Source organism: Tachyglossus aculeatus, chromosome 8 (genome assembly GCF_015852505.1).
Source record: "Tachyglossus aculeatus isolate mTacAcu1 chromosome 8, mTacAcu1.pri, whole genome shotgun sequence".
Taxonomy (NCBI): Eukaryota; Metazoa; Chordata; class Mammalia; order Monotremata; family Tachyglossidae; genus Tachyglossus; species Tachyglossus aculeatus.
Window position 1 is genome coordinate 19,087,912 of NC_052073.1, and position 17,333 is coordinate 19,105,244.

Genomic DNA, 17,333 nt, shown 5'->3' on the forward strand with positions numbered 1-17,333 from the left:
ACATCAGTCAATAAATCTTCTTGGATTTGAAAGCTACTCTCTAAGCCAGTGGAATCCTTTCCTGAAAGCTGGAGACATCCCACAGGGCTGAGAGGGTAAAGGATAATTCTAAGAGTATTGAGCAGTAAAAATAACTGCCCAGGCAAGTAACCTCTCCCCATTCCCAGACCACCCTGCTCCTCAGGCCCTGAGGCTGTAAGGTTTGTAACTGGGATCTTTGGAGGGGTTTCTCCTTAGCTTGTTCCACGGCTTCCCAACTCTGGTAATGACATCATCCTCAGCACCATTTTAATTGTATTAGTATTTCAGGGAACAACACATTGTCTTTTTAATTTTTCCCCTCCTTTCAAACCAGACCTTTAGAATCCCAGCTCCTTCCATATGCCTGATTATTATTATTATTAGTAGTAACAACAACAATAATAATAATAATAAGCACTTTGTGTCAAGCACTCTTCTAAGCACTAGAGTAGGTACAAATTAATCAGATTGGGCACAGTCCCTGTCCCACACGGGGCTCACAATCTAAGTAGGAGGGAAAACAGGCATCAAATCCCCATTTTGCTGATGAGGAAACCGAAGCAGAGAGAAGTGACATGATTTGCCCAAGGTCGCGCAGCAGGCAAGTGGAAGGGTTGGGTTTAGAACCCAAGCCCTCCTGTCTCCCAGGCCTGTGCTCTTTCCACTAGGCCATGCTACTTCCTCATGTTGATGCATAATTACCCTGCCATACAGCTTTATGTCCTAGGAGGCCGTGCAAGCATCCTGTGGGAGTAGTAGGACCATGGGCAACCTCTACATTTGAGGGATGGAGCATTTATTAGTGCCTCTGAAGTCTGGGACAGACAATGAGGCAAAGACTACTTGTCCCAGGAAGCAAAGGAAACTACTTAGAGCCTGTGACCACTGGCAACTAGGGGCTCAGCACCTGAGGAGAAACAGGTCAGGCAGGTTGTACCAAATCCCAGGATGCCTGCTACCCCCAGCAACAAACCTGGGAATTGCTATCACAGATTCCAACCGCACTTACCACATCTACAGCTAATAATACCTGTAGGGTATATTGTAACTCACGCGGGTTCTTACTTGCAAACACAGGCATCCTGAGATTGTAGTATTACTTCGATAGGATATCTGCTGTGTATGAACTGAACTTAGAAATCATGTCTAGGTGATTGATATTCTTCAAGAACGGTTTTGATTTTCTAGGGCCTATTAGTTTCCTCTGTTGTCGAGCAGGGAACGAGACTTCTCCTTTTCAGAGGTTCTCACAAGATTGTCAGGCAGCTGACTGAGTTGTTCCAAATTTCGTTTTCTTCTTTCTCATTTTGTCTCTTACCACACACAGTTTTCTGAGCATTCTCCTTAGACTCTCCCTAGAGTTTCCCTGGAATCTAGACTCTCCCTAAGAGTTTCCCTGGAGTACTAGGCTCTGCCAATTGCCAGCTATGTGACTTTGGGCAAGTCACTTCACTTCTCTGTGCCTCAGTTCCCTCATCTGTAAAATGGGGATTAAGACTGTGAGCCCCCCCCGTGGGACAACCTGATCTCCTTGTAACCTCCCCAGCACTTAGAACAGTGCTATGCACATAGTAAGCGCTAAATAAATGCCATCATCATCATTATTATTATTACTAGATATAAGCAGGCAAATTTCAGAAGCAATTATGAAACTCAGAACATTTTCTGTTTTTAGCCTCCCGGGCAATATTTCACAGAGGAGGACTCTATAATCTGCCCCATGCTTAACATGCTAGTATATTATCCTTTTCATGAGCAGGTTTCTTGCATATGTGGCTGTTTGTTTGCAATACAGCAGCCTGAATGGGGTGGAAAAATTTACCTATTCGAACTTGAATCCCCGAAGTCACAGGTTGGGGTTAATAAAAGAGTCTTACTGCCATCTTCGTGAGAAAGCAGAACTGTGGAAGTCCAAACAGATATCTTCATGGAGTGCAGGGTATGCCAGTGGCAAAAACTCCACCCTGAAAACTGTTTGCTTTTAGAAAGAAGCTTATTAGTTGTGGGTTGAATGAGCTGAAGTCATAAAAAAGAAGAAACCCACACCCCTTTACATTCTCCAGGCTTGCAGGCTAATTCAATGAAGCTTGGCAAATGCTGCTTTTGGAGTGTTTCGCAACCCTGTGACAGGCTGGAGTTCTCTGAATGGGAAATGGTTGTTCATGGCATTCAAGAAGGGGCAGATCTGAAAGGCGGGATGCCAGCAGGAGCTCTCCTTATTTGGACCAGTGTTCAGCTCTGGGTACCCAGCCCTCCTCGTCCTTTATTTTCCAGAGCTGTGAAATTGAATGATAGACCAAGTAGAGGGAGACAGTAAATCCTGAAGAATCTGCAGCCCGAGGGCAGGCAGAGATAGCACCCAGTCCAAAACGAGTTTGTGTTTCTGAGGTGCAGCATACCTTCCGAATGGGACTTTTTAAATTTGGTTTTGCTTTGTTTTGTTTCACTGCAGGCTTCTTCCTGCCTTAAAGTAGTAGAGTGGGTTCTAATTACAGCCCCCTCCCCCCCCCATCCTAACAGGCAAATAGTTAAATAAGCATGAACCCTAGTCTGCTTCTTTCTGCTGCTCCCGATGCTTGGAGGTGGTCAGAGGAGAAAAGCTTTTCCTTCTCAGAAAGGAGAGCTGATAACAAAATGTGAGGGTTCTCAGCTTGAACATTTAGAAGTCTTGATGGAGTTTGGGAGTTAGATTGGAGCACACCTACTTGAAGACTCTCGGGGGGCAACATGAAAGTGTCTTTTTCTCTTCACTCATACTGGGTGAAAGTTGGAGGCAAAGAAGCCTTGGACCTTCAGGTTGCAAATCATTCAAGACCAGGGCTCCCAGAGGCAGTGATTCCATCTTTTCAGAGGAACAAAAAGGCTGGCCAATAATAATCATGATATTTATTAAATGCTTACTATGTGCCAAGCACTGTACTAAACGCTGGGATAGATACCAGATAATTAGGTTAGACACAGTCCCTGTCCAATTTGGGGTTCACAGTTTATGGAGGAGGGAGAACAGGTATAGTCCCCATTTTGCAAATGAGAAAACCAAGGCCCAGAGAAGTTGTGACTTACCGAAAGTTACACAGCAGCTAAGTGGCAAAGCCAGATTTAGAACCCATGTCCTCTGACTCCCAGGTCTGTGGTCTTTCTACTAAGCCACACAGTAAGCGCTCAATAAATGTGATTGAATGAATGAATGAATGGAGGGCAGCTACCATCCCTACCTTTTCCCCACCACAGCCTGGGAAAACACAATAGTAACTTAAATGAGCGAGGCAAAGAGGCCCAGAAAAGATGGTGTTGGCACCTGCACATCAAGGTGATAGCAGCAGTGACCTTTAATTTTTGTATTTGTTAAGCACTAACTTGGTGTCAGACACTGTTTGAGCACTGGAGTAGATACAAGCTAATCAGGTTGGACCTAATCCATGTCCCAAATGAGGCTCGCAGTATTAATCCCTATTTTGCAGATGAGGTAACTAAGGCACAGAGAAGTTAAGTGACTTCCCCAAGGTTACACAGCAGGCAGGTGGCAGAGCCAGGATGAGAAACCAGGTCCTTCTGACTCCCGGGCCCATACTCTACCAACTGGACCATGCTGCTTCTCAGAACTTTCTAGTTCTTCAAACTTGCATCTCCTGAAGATGCTGCCTAACAGTTTTTCCCTGTAACATCCGGTTAATTCCTAGAGAGGGAGAGTGATCAAACAAGGCTCTGCGTAAAGGGGCATTAGGCTACAGCGAGATCATTTCCAGTTTCAAATTTCACCCGAAAAATAGTTTCCAAGGTTGGTCTCCATTTGCCCATCCACCTACTCTCTTCAATAACAGTGGTCAGAAGGGGAAAAGAGACTATAAGCTCCCTCTAGACTATAAGCTTGCTATGGACCGGGAATTTGTCTAACCACTGTTATATTGTTATTTTGTTCTCTTCCCAAGCACTTAGTACAGTGCTCTGCCCCCAGTAAATGCTCAATAAATACGATTGATTGATGGATAATATTGAATTATCACCATAAAGCAACTGCCCAAGCTCCCCATGAGATCTGGTGTGACCATGGCTTCTCTCTGGGGGAATGATCAGAAAATAAAAATGGGCAAATATACAGAAAAAAAGGATTCCTCATGATTTCTAATCTTCTTTGCTTATAGCACCCCTACTCTATGTTCAGCATTTCCATGCCACCTACACACTTAAGTACCCACAACCGCTCACAACACTTGAGAGGTTTATCTACCCTTTATCTACCCTATTATTAGGCACTTCCTCAAGTAAGTATCCCCTTTCATTCCTCCTCCTGTCTATAATTTATTTTGATATGTGTCTCCCCCACTAGACTGTAAGCCTCCTTGAGAGCAGGGATCATGTCTATTAGTTTCATTTATTCTACCAAGTTGCTTAGTTTAGTTCTTTGCACACAGTAGGCATACAACAAATATCGTTGATTGACTGATGGAAAATTACCGTTGGTAAGCCCACCTAGCCCTCAGATGAAACTGACTTCTGGCTTAGCTTCTATTCTTAGGTTGGTGACTGAGAGAGGTTACACAGAGCACAGGCTTGCCATGGGGTCTCCTGACTGGGGCTCTTCTTCTCTTTGGGACTGGAAATTGAGAGCGTCTTTTGAAATGAAGATTTTTACATGAAACCGGCCCAGGCAACTCTGTTTGTTTTCACACCAGCCAAGGAGAGGTGAATGAGAGACTCTGCCCAGCAGATCCTCCCAGCTTGAATAACTGCGCCTGGTTCTGGTTTCAGGTTTCCTGCCCTTCAGGTTCTTTTCCAGAATCCACTTCTACTGAACTCTCAAATCCCTGGGCTGTTGTTCTTGCATCAGATTTCTAAAGGTTGCTTTGAAAATGCCCCAGGCTGCATTTGATACAGGGAGTGGTGTGTGGAGCCTGGGAGTTCACCTGGTTTTGAGGAGGAGGTTGGTGGGTTAGGGGGGTGGACAGGTCTCTCAGGGGAGCAAATAGTGGTGGGAGACTCTTGATGAGGCAAAGACAGAAGGCTGATAAGCAGCATCCTATCTCGCTGTTCCCAAAGCACCCACCATCCCACCCATCCCATTATGGAAAATAAGGTTGGGAGTTATTTTTTCTATGATCACGACACAGCTTTGCCATGGGATGTGGCATCGAGTAGGTGTTTTCTTAAACTTTTTATAGAGACACAAGATCCCCAGACACAAGAACCATGTATGTCCAGTATTGTGTAGTGTTCACCAGCAATAGAATTCCAATTGAGAATTGAAATTAAGAGAAGCAGCGTGGCTCACTGGAAAGAGTACTGGCTTGGGAGCCAGAGCTCATAAATTCTAATCCCGGCTCTGCCACTTTGTCAGCTGTGTGACTTTGGACAAGTCACTTGACTTCTCTGTACCTCTGTTACCTCATCTGCAAAGTGGGGATTAAGACTGTGAGCCCCATGTGGGACAACCTGATCACTTTGAATCCCCCCAGTGCTTAGAACAGTGCTTCGCACATAGTAAGTGCTTAACAAATGCCATTATTATTACTATTGTCATTATTGGATACCTTCCCCCCGCCAAATTGACAAACTCATTTTTCTCAATCATAAATAAATAATAATCATGGCATTTGTTAAATCCCTACTCCAAGCTGTACTAAGATCTGGAGTAGATACAGGATAATCAGATCAGACAAAGTCCCTGTACCACATGGGCCTCACATTCTTGACTACTGCATCAGCCACCTTGCTGACCTCCCTTGCCTCCTGCCTCTCCCCACTCCAGTCCATACTTCATTCTGTTGCCAAGATCATTTTTTAAAAACATCTTTCAGTTCACGTCTCCCCACTCCTCAAAAATTTCCAATGGTTGCCCGTCCGCCTCTGTGTTAAACAGAAACTCTTCACCATTGGCTTGAAGACACTTTTATCTGCTCTCCTCCTCCTACCTAAAACCACTCATCTTCTACTACAACAAAGCCTTCACATTTTACTCCTCTAATGCCAACCTACTTATTGTACCTTGATCTCGCTTTTCTCACCGCCAGCCCTTTGCCCACATCTTCCCTCTAGCCTGGAAGTCCCAGCCACTCTCTCCACCTTAAAAGCCCTACTAAAATTAATCTCCTCAAAGAGGCCTTCCCTGACTAAGCCCTCGTTTCCCTTATTCACCTTCTCTTCTGTGTCACTTATGTGCACTTGGATCTGTACTCATTAGGCACTTGATATTCACCCAACCCCCAGCCCTATGCAAATATCCTTCTACTCTTCTATTTCCCCTATCTGTAGTTTATTTGAATGTGTCTCCATTTTTAAACTCCTTATGGGCAGAGATTGTGCCTACCAACTCTACTGTATTGCTGTCTTCCAAGTGCTTAATATACAGTGCTCTGCAGACAGAAAGCACTCAATAATACCATTGATTGATTGAATCCCGGTTTTACAGATGAGAAAATTGAGGCCCAGAGGAGTTAAGATATTTCCCAAAGTTACACAGCAGGCATGTGGCTGGCCAGGACCAGAATCCAGGTTCCCTGATTTCTGGGTGGGTGCTCCTTCTGCTAGACTGTGTTGCTTCCCAAGATGAAAACCTATGAAAGTGAGTGAGTGATATAGGAATCTCCCAGTTTTCTCCTTCCAACTTCACAGTAGGAAAGTGTTTCTGTCTCCAAGGAACCCCTTCCTCAGGAACTGGTTGCTTGTGTCTCTCTTCCAACACCAGTTTTCCTGCAGGATGGTTGGTGTCCCAGTCCCATCTTGACCTGGGAGCCCAGCACATGCTCTCTAGGAGATGAGAGCGACAAGAAACAGTGTGGCCTAGTGGAAAGAGCCCAGGCATAAGAGTAAGAGGACCCGCGTTCTAATCCTGGCTCCACCACTTCCTCTCTGTATGACTGTGGGCAAATCACTTGACTTCTTTGTGCCTCAGTTACCTCATCTAAGATTGTGAGTCGTACCTGGGACAAGAACTGTGTTCAACCTGATTATCTTATGTGTACCCCAGCACTTAGTTCAGTGCTTGGTATGTAGTAAATGCTCAACAAATACCATAAAAAAGATCTGAACAGTAGCACTTCAAAAAGACAGAGGAAATGAAGACCTTTAAGATTTCAGCCTCATGAATATCTTGTTCTTTTTGCTAACAGAATCTTCTTGATTTCCCTGACTTTGGAGTCTGTTTCATGCTCGCTCAGGGTTTGTTTTCCTTCCTGGTGCTGGCACACAACAAGAGCCATGAGACCTGGGGAATGTTGAAATCTGGACCAGACCCTGCTCACACTGAAGTTCTCCTGTATTCTTGGAATATTTTTATGTCCCACATTATCAGGCTTTGAAAGCTTTAGGAGGTTTTGTAATGTTTATGTCCAATCTAGCCCAGCCCTCGGATGGCCCTTTGAATAGCCCTTTTTATGGAGATCTCAAAGCACTTTTTCAGACAAGCTTTGTCAGTATTTTAAAGGTGGTGTAAACGAGGCATAAGGTGGGTATGCCTTGTCAAGACAATAAACTGAGTCAGCAGAAGAGTGAAGGGACATCAAGGAGCTCAGATTTTCAGCTCTGGCCTGAAGAACCACAAGACTCTTTTTCTTGTGAGCTAGGGAGAGTACACCAAAGATTGATGATCCAAGACATGTGTTTACTAGATAAATCAGCATAATGTCTCTTCCAGAGTAGGCAACGGACACTGTGCCCTTGTCCAACAAAGCCTGGTACTGGATTTTGAATTGCCACCCGGGTGAAATAGGATTAGGGCATGAGTTGTTCACATCCTTAACTGAGCCTGGAGCCTGGTTAGAAATCAGGGAGATTCATGGGAGGTGACAGGGTGGTGGTGAGAACATGGCCTGAATTCTTTCCTCCATGTGCTGATGTTTTCTCCAAACCAAAGGCTGCAAAGGGGAGCATGAACTTGAAAGGTGAAAGCAACTTCTCCTTGGCCCCTCTGGTCAGCAGCAGCCTGGCACAGCTCCCAGGCTGGTGTTCAGCTGGGATATCTAAATGGCCTGTTGGTTATTTTTCAGGAAACAAAGGCAAGTGTTTGGGTCTTAGAACCCCTGAGGACACCCATCCTGGCGACTGAGCTCAGCAAGTGCAAAGGTCACAAGTGTAAGTCTGGCCCAGGTGATGGCCTTTGGATGCCTCAGAGGGTGACCGGTGGGTCCACTGTCCAGGGAAAGGCAGCCTATCTCAACACCCAACCTCCCTATTTCTCCTCCTTTGCCTTACAGGGATGTCTGCTGTCCTCCTGTGAGAGGATTTTTGGGCAGCAGAGTGAATGTGTTCCCGCCTCCCACTGCCTGACTAGAGCTGGAATTCAACATCAATTTTTTCCTGGCTCAAGGGGTGCAATTGCCCGAGGCACAGAGCTACTCTGGATGCCTCAAGGGGTCCCTCCTGAATCAAGCAAGCAAGCTTTCTGCCTTGACTTCCCTCCCCAGCGCTCATTTCTGTTAGAACCAGCTTTGGCAGTGGCATACCTAATACTGCAGTTTCTCCAGTCTGGGTAATTGGATGAACTTTTTCATAAAAGGGGTGGCTCAGGTTTTTGCATTACAGAGTCTGTTTGTTTCCAGTGGATTTGTCAGGGCATCCCTGGATGACAGAGTTTATCAACAGCATGTTCTGGAGCTTGGGACTCTGAGCCAATGCGCAGGAATGGCCGAAAGGGAATTATCTGCTCAGTGATTTATCTGCTCATTTGGGAGGGAATGTTGGAATTTTTGATTCATTCATGCGCCCGTAAACTCCTTATGGGAAGGGATCATGTCGATCATGTCTACCTACTCTATGGTAGTGTACTCTCCCAACTTCTTAGTACAGTGCTCTGCACAGAGTAAGTGTTTAATAAGGTCGGTTGATTAATCGATTGATTGACAGTTTTGGCTTTGCTTCAGCTCTACCACCAAGTGCTGAAGCATGTCTCATCCAGTAAATGGGCTGAAAGACGCAGAAGAAACCAGCCACTGTTTTAGTGTGTCAGTTTATGTTGAGATGGGATGTTGAGATGTCAGGTTTTGTTGTCAGTTTTTGTTCCCCTGGGTAGTTTAACCTCAAGGGGATGCTTTCCAGGAGTGGGGCCACGTGTAATTACTGCTGTTGTACTTGACAATGCCCAATCTCTCTATCTTCCGCCTTCTCTTTTTTCTTCCACTCTTCCTAAAGGAACCCTTTAAGAGAATCTGGGGTAGTGGTTGAAGCCAACAGGACTTGGGAAGCAACATAGCCTAGTAGATAGAACACGGGCCTGGGTGTCAGAAGGACCCGGGTTCTATTTCTGGCTCCACCACCTGTCTGCCGTGTGAACTTGGGCAAGTCATTTAACTTCTCTGGGCCTCAGTTACCTCATCTGTAAAATGGGGATTAAGATTGTGAGCCCCCTTTAGGAACATGGACCTTGTCCAACCTGATTAGCTTGTATCCACCCCCGTGCCTAGTACAGTGCCTGGAATGTAGTAAACAATTAACAAGTATCATAAGGAAAAAAAAGGACTCTGAGGTCTGTTTTTAGCCCATTCACTAACTTACTGGGACAGGAAAGTTATTCAGTTACGTTCTGCCTCCATTTTTCCCACTCACAAGTGTGAAAAGTCCCATTATCAGCCTCTAGGGAGGTGAGCTTAGAATCATCCCTTGCTGGGGGTGGAGAGGAGGGCCAGAGAGGGATGGCACTATGGGCCTCTGAGGAGAGGAGTCTGTTCCCAAATTGTATATTGGATCAGATGGACTCATATTCTTCCCCCAGGAGATGGATCTGTTGCTTCATAGCCAACCTGGTCCTACTTGTCACACTCTGCAACATATTTGCTAACTAGTTCTAACACGTTCAATTCACCTTCCGTTCCTTAGAAAATTGGAGATTGCGGTAGTGCCAAAGCTCTGCACTGTGGGCCTGGATGCAGTAATGAACGGTTCATGCTGCCCCTTCATACTGCACGCGGGGCTCTCCCTCACCTCAGGGGGTGGGGCAGTGGTGGGATCCTCTAGACTTTAAGCTCGTTACGGGCAGGGAATGTGTGTTCCAACTCGGTTACACTGTACTCTCCCAAGCGGTTAGTACAGTGTTCTATACACAGTAAGTGCTCAATAAATGATTGATCCTATGGCCAGAAGGAATGCTGAGGTCCAGGCTATCCTGAGAGCAAAGCAATAGGCAAGAGAGGGGTGGCAAGGTAGTGCGGGGAGAAAGGCAGGCTGGTTTGTTTGTGGTAATTGGATTTCTGATCGGGAACCACTGAGAGGACAAGAAGAACAACATTTGTCTAGTGTGTTTTTCTAGGAGACCCCAAAGCAGCATCCCATCTCTACCTCCCAGCTTATGACTCTTTCCACTTTTCAGGTAGGCCATGTGAGGTCCAGGGAGGTGGTGTGGTTTAGTCCAGGCTGCAGAGCAAGGCTGTAGCAGAGCTTGGACTAAGAACCAGGTGCTCTGATTCCCATTCAATGGAATTGCAACTTCCTGGTGCCCATTTCATTGTGAGATCTTGCCTGCTGGTTGGTGGTGCCCTGAAGCCCTACCTTCCTGGGATCCTGGGGAAAAGGGAAGGATTCTTCATTTGGCACATGGTAAAGCCACCCTCTCACTCCCCAGGAACCCAGACTGAAGCCCAGTGCATCAGAACCCCTGGGACATTTTGCACTCTGGGAACTGGGCCAGAAGCCATGATTTGTGAGCTGGAATTCACTTTCAGCAGTCCCAGAGTGCAGTGTGATGAGGCCCACCTTAGGTGACCTTTTGATTAGGCTGATAAAGAGACCCACTCTCCTGGGGTCTCTCTAGCAGTCTTTCTGGGAGTCTGCAGCAGCCCAAGGGCAGGGCCAGATTACCTCCAGGAGGACACCCTGGAAGTGAAACCTCTAACAGTCTTTAAAATGTTGTAAATTCACATCTGTGCACAACCAAGGATTGTTGACCTTTAGCAGTGGGGAGTTTGAGGACTGCACCCTTGAAATTGGGTTTTTGCTGCCTATGTTTATGTTCCTAATATGGATTGCTTTATCATTCATTTGCTGTTATTGGTGTTTGCAACTTATGTTGTGGGAAATTTATACTTGTGGTTCTAGATGCCTGCTTTCTCTCACTTGGATTAAGAGTCTCATGGTCCAGACGGGGACCATTTTTTAGTAGTCTAGCTCATATTTACCCCGGCATCTAGTGTAGTGCTTGATAGAGAGCAAGCCTTCAAACATGCCATAAAATTAGTAATGGTTGTGAAAGCCAGAGGAAATAGCATGATTTGGAAGACTACTGAATTTACTTTTAACACCTAGAACAGTGCTCTGCACATAGTAAGCACTCAATAAATACCATTGATTGATTAGCTTACTGAACTTTTCTGTGTCTATTTTTCCATCTGGAAAATGGTATATTTGATTCTCATTCCTATTTATCTCACAGATTTAGAAGGAGAATATCTGAGATATTCAGATCAGCAGCACCAATCAGCTGCTGATTGATGTAAGCTCATTATGCTGTGGAAATGTCTGCTAATTCTGTTATATTGTACTCTCCCAAGGGCTAAGTACAGTTGCCAAATTGCACTTTCCAAGTGCTTAGTACAGTGCTCTGCACACGGTAAGTGCTCAATAAATATGATTGATTGAATGAATTAATTAATTAATGTCCATAATAAGGGTTCATCAGCATGGCCTAGTGTATAGAGCATGGGCCTTGGAGTCAGAAGGACCTGGGTTCTAATCCCAGCTCTACCACATGTCTATTGTGTGACCTTAGACAAGTCACTTAACTTCTCTGGGTCTCAGTTATCTCACCTGCAAAATGGGGATTAAAAGTGTGAACCCCATGTGGGACAGGGACTGTGTCCAACCTGATTAACTTGTTTTTACCCAAGTGCTTAAAACAGTGCTTGTCACATAGTAAAGCACTTAACAAGTACCATAATTATTATTATGATTATTATTATAAGGGCTTAATAAATACCATTGATTGATTGATTGATCCATTTTAAAGACTAGGAAACTCCTAGATTAAAAGATGCCTTTAAAACTTAGGGAAAAGTTGGGGTAATCCATCTACCTTTGGAGAGCAAGGGCCATGGGTCTGGAAGGGGTTTTGGAAGTCCTTCTCCACTATCCTTCGACTTTTGGCTGAACTGTACCTAATTCAGCCAAGGCTGAGAGGGACTGCAATGCCCAGGAATGAGATCATGCAAGTTGGGGCATAAGGCTCGTGGACGCCGTTCATTCCACTTGCGCTTATGGAATGGAGCCCAGCAAATGGAGAAGAGAGGAGTGGGAAAGATGACCTTTTGGATTAGCCTGCCCCGGTGAAGGAGTAAAAGGTCCCTTTGGCTGGGCAGCTTCAAGCAGCTTCCATCACACTGAACCCCAACTGACAGGAAATGGGTCCCAAATGGCAGTCAATCCAGAAAAGATCTTAGCAACTAGAATTCGAACGAATCTGGCCTCCAAGCACTCATTTCCTGCCACAGTAACTCCAATCCTAGGAGGAGAGCCACGGATTCTCCTAGCAGCAGCACATAACCAGATCGCTTCATCCTCCCTCACCAGGTATTCATTCATTCAATCATATTTATTGAGCACCTACTGTATGCAAAGCATTGTACTAAGCGCTTGGGAGAGTACAATGTAACATCAGACACATTCTCTGCCCACAACGAGCTCACAGTCTAGAGGGGAAGACAGATATTAATGTAAATGAATAAATACATAAATTTCCAATATATTCAGGTTTTCTGAATAGCCACAGGTACAAGGGTACAGGGGACAGAAAGTAACTGATGCAGAGCATAAAGTAAGACCATCAGGTCAGGAGAGTTGAGGACCTTGGTGATCCACTATTGTTTCTCCATGGGCCCTTAGTCAAAATGCTAAAAAATGATCACTTCACAGGGCCTCAGTTCTGAGTGGCTCTTGTGATCAGGTTGGAAAAGGCTCTCAGGTTTCTGATAAAACCAGTCATGGTATTAGTTGTAGTTACAATGAACAACTATACATAGGTTGCATGGCTGAGTGGTTTAAGGAACTGGATTGAGGTTCCAGTCTCTTCAGAAGTGTGAGTTCATTATTCTACCACTGCCAGAACTTTTCACCTTTGCCCACCTACTTGCTCACTGATTTGTCCATTGAGAATATGACTGGCAGAGGTGAGAAAGGGTGAGTGACAGTGGGCAACCCACTAGCACTTAATGAATTCCTTCACATAGTTTCTCACCAAGGCTCAGACATTGTTTCTTCAAGAGATTTTGTCACAACGGAAAGCTGGTGATCTGCACACAGAATATCCAGATAACTGAACTGAGTTGGCTACATGACTGCCTGAGAGCACCAGAGCCAACTGCATTCAGTTACCCAAACTGAGCCATCTCTGGTCAAACACCAAGAGGACTAGGGCCAGGCAGTTCCAGGCATCAGTCAGTCAATTGATCAATGGTATTTAGAGTGCTGACTATGTGTAGAGCACTGTACTAAGCCCTTGGGAGAGAACAATACAGTAGAGTTAGTAGACATGATCCCTCCTCTTGAGGGACTTACAATCTAGCGGGATCCACTTCTGCTTCAGACCTCCACCATGGCCAATCGCATTTGCCTCTAGCATTCCAAGGGAGAGAGGGGGCTTAAAGCCTCTGATGATGCTGAGCAGTGGTGCCAAATTTCATTTTGAGCACAGGGGCCCAAAAGAGGCAGAGATTTTAGGGGAGAGCTTTTAGGGAAGCAGCACGACCTAGGATAGAGGATAGAGCACAGGCCTGGAAGTTAGAAGGACCTGTGTTCTAATCCTGGCTCTGCCTCTTCATTCATTAATTAATTCATTCAACCATATTGTGTGCAAAGCACTGTACTAATTGCTTGGGAAAGTACAATACAATAGTACGACAATAAAGAGTGACAATCCCTGCCCACAACGAGCTCACAGTCTAGAGACGGGGAGACAGACATCAACACAAATAAATAAAATTACAGATATATATGCTATATGACCTTGGGCAAGTCACTTTACTTCTCACTGCCTCAGTTACCTCATCTGTAAAATGGGGATTAGGACTGTGAACACCATGTGGGACATGGACCATGTCCATCTCAATTAGCTTGTACCTACCCCAGCACTAAGTGCAAAGCTTAAAAGATACCATAAAAAAACAACAAAAAGAGAAGTAGCAAACCCCAAAGACACCATCTTAGGTCTTTTCAGCCTTGACTGGAAATGCTCAGGTGTTGTCAGAGACGTGGGGTGAGCGAGTTTGGAAGTCCAACCCAGGGAACCGTGGATGCGATGGTTTCCCTGTCAGCCCCCACGGGAAGTGGGCACCTGTGATCCTGAGTCTCCAGAGTCCAGACTTTGAAACGCACTCTAAATCCCAAGGAGGAGAGTCCTGGACTTCTCGGGACTGCCCCAATACCAAGCTCATTGTGGGCAGGGAATGTAACTGTTTTTTTTATATTGTATTCTCCCAACTACTTAGTGTAGTGCTTTGCACATGGTACGCATTCAAAAAATACGATTGAATGAATAAATATGTTGTGGAAGGGTGTTGGCTTATAGCCCCTCTCTACTTTGAGCTCTACTCTGTTGTACTGTACTCTCCCAAGTGCTTAGCACAGTGCTTAGCTCTGTCCACAGTAAGCACTCAGTGAATACCATTGATTGTTTGCTGCTGTCCTTGAAGGTTTCAGACATCTCACCACAAAGAATGCCTCCCCTTCAGGGCCCTGGGGCAGCTGCTCCAGTGGAAATTCTCCCTCTTGCCTCCACCCCAATTAACTCTTCAAATCAGCTTTATGCCGGATATGGTGTTCATGCCTCACCTCACTTGCCCAGGGTGATCCTGGGGGAGTGGCTCTTTAAATGGGAAAAGAACCAGAGGAAACCCCTGCAGTATGCAGTCTTCTCCTACTAACTACAACAGGGGCTCTTCAGCTCAGGCCCCTGCACCTGTACTTGTGGTTTCCGGACAGTGGCCACCCAAAGGCATCCCCAGGACAGGGCCTGGCCTCAGATGCACATTGTGAGGAACAATGCAGGAGTAAGAAGCAGGCTGGGAACCAGCGGTGTCACCTTGCTCTCAGTCCTCAGGCAGCTAGGTTAACAACCCCCTGCAATCTGACTCCCAGGGAAATAAAGCAAATTCCTGTAGATCAGGGCACAATGGATGTGATGGGAGGAGGAGTGGGGTGGGGCAGGGTAGAGGCAAGGGGAGGGCCCTTTAAGAAAGTTATTTTCAAAGTCTGGCTGGGGGGCAGACCCTGGTCCCGGTGAAAACCGTTTTTTAGTGCAGTTGTGAGGCACATGACATTTCCAAAGTCTAGCAACCCAGAAGCCTTTTTGCAAGCCTCACTAGTTCACTTTATTACAGCCATCCCCACCCCTTCTTCCTTCATGAAAAAAGGAGTTGGGGGTGGTGGTGGAAAGAGATAAAGCAAACCTTCACTCCCCACTCAGGTCCCTAACCTCTGAGAAGGAACTGTGGTCAGCACCAGAATGTATCTGTTCCCTCCAACCACCCACTTTCCCCACATCCGTGGCTCATTCCCGGGTGACTTGCAGATGAATTGGCAGCCCTACTGGGAATCTGGAGCTGAGTGTCTATTTCCCTGAGCCCGATTAAACTCGGCCCTACCTCAATAACTCACACGACAATGGAATTCATCCTTCTCCCCAGGCTTAAGTGAATAGGTTCATTTAGACTTTTCAAACAAGCAGCAGAGGTGAACCCCATACTACAGCTTGCTCAGGGGGCTGCTTGATATTCCACTCTTCAGAGGTAATGAAATCGCCTTCCGCATAATTGTGCAGTTGGAACAGAAAAGTCAATCAATCAATCAATCATGTTTATTGAGCACTTACTATGTGCAGAGCACTGTACTAAGCAATTGGGGGAGTACAGTTCAACAGAATTAGCAGGCACAATCCCTGCCCATACTGTGCTTACAGTCTAGAGGAAAATCCTTTCCCCTGCCCCCCAGACGTCTGCTGTCAGAACCAGAAAAACCCTGTTGTATTCCGGCCATGACACAGAAAAAGCAGGCAATGATTTGAGGGGCTCAGGTTAGAGCAGAAAGCCTCCCTGAACCAAACGCCAGTGGCAAACCTGAATTTGCTCCCCCGCTCCCTCTCCCTTTCCCTCCATTGTGGGTACTCAGTAAGTCAGGGTTTTTTTTTTGTTTGTTTTACATAACAGACATCGCCCAGATACAGCGCACAAAGGTCAGCCATAGCCCAGTGGTACTCACATCATGTTTCTGCCCCTCTCGACTTCTGTGTTGAGTTCCAGCCTTTACGTTTAAATCAAGAAACGATCGTCTGGTACACCGGAGAGATATAAGTGAGCAGTGTGTGAACTTGCACAGACAATAAGCCATAATTTTTGGCCAAACTCGCTATACTGGTTTGCGTTTCTTCAATCCAGAAGCAGAAAGGAGGCAAAGCATAGCCGAAGCTGCCAAACAAGTTCTGCTATAACACAAAAAAGTGGTAAAACGAGTAGGGTTTGAACTCAAATAGAGATCTGATTGTTTTCCCATAATTACGGTTCAGCCTGTGCTGTTGGTTGAAGTCAATCCAGTTTAACAAACAGGTCTATTTCAATAATGCGTTCTGACATTAAGGTGGTTTTTTGTTTTTTAGTTTATAACATAAGCTTGACAAGAGAAAAAACACAGCTGGGTCTTGTTTAATACTCAAACTCTTTGGCAGCTTCTACACTGGCCGAACACTTGCTTCAAGGTCCCGGGGGTCACTTGCTTGCTTGCCTCCCTTCTGCCTGTTTGGAGTGAGTTATTCATTTCAAGTGTGAAAGAGTCCTGAATAGCACCATCAAAGACTTTTTATAAGCCTTCAAATATCTGGGACATACAGACGTGGTCGAAAGTGATTCGCCTTAACTCTGAGGTTTTTCCCTAGGTTGGATAATGAAGTTATTTCCCTAGGGTAGAACTGGTCTGGCAACCAGCTCAGTTCTGCCCTTTCTTGTGCCCTTGCAGTCGGGGCAGAGGACTGTGGGTGGATTTTTGTGGAAGGGGCTGGCTCTTTGCCTTTGCTCATGCTACTTACCAGGGCTGGGAAAGGTCTTTCTTTTCCCTTTGAAAAGTTGTTGTCTCCCCTGGTGTTCAGTTATCATAACCACAAGCAGGTTTGAAATCAAAGCTCATTATTATTTAACTTGTGCTCACCCCGCCTTGGTGTGCTGGGTGAGCGAAACAGAGCTACAGACAGGCCCCTGCTGGGACTCCTTCTCTCGGAAATGAGTGGCTGGCTTGTTCCCTGCCAGCTGCCTGGTTGTTGGAAGAGGGCTGAGGGAGTTTGGGGCCATTGACTCTGTGGTTTTATTTATTTGTTTTATAAGATAAAAGCACCACAGCATAGCTCATGCAGA

The 17,333-nt window shown here is 45.7% G+C and overlaps 1 protein-coding gene across 3 annotated transcripts in view; it reads right to left on the reverse strand.

Moving 5' to 3' along the window:
* The window catches only part of RBBP8NL (RBBP8 N-terminal like), a 53,563-nt gene extending 37,328 nt beyond the window's left edge, over window positions 1-16,235 (reverse strand). For all 3 annotated transcript variants that reach the window (XM_038750382.1, XM_038750381.1, XM_038750383.1), the window contains exon 1: window positions 16,192-16,235. The gene's annotated coding sequence lies outside the window, so the exon portion shown is untranslated. The remainder of the gene's footprint in view (window positions 1-16,191) is intronic.
* Between the last annotated feature and the right edge of the window lie 1,098 nt (window positions 16,236-17,333).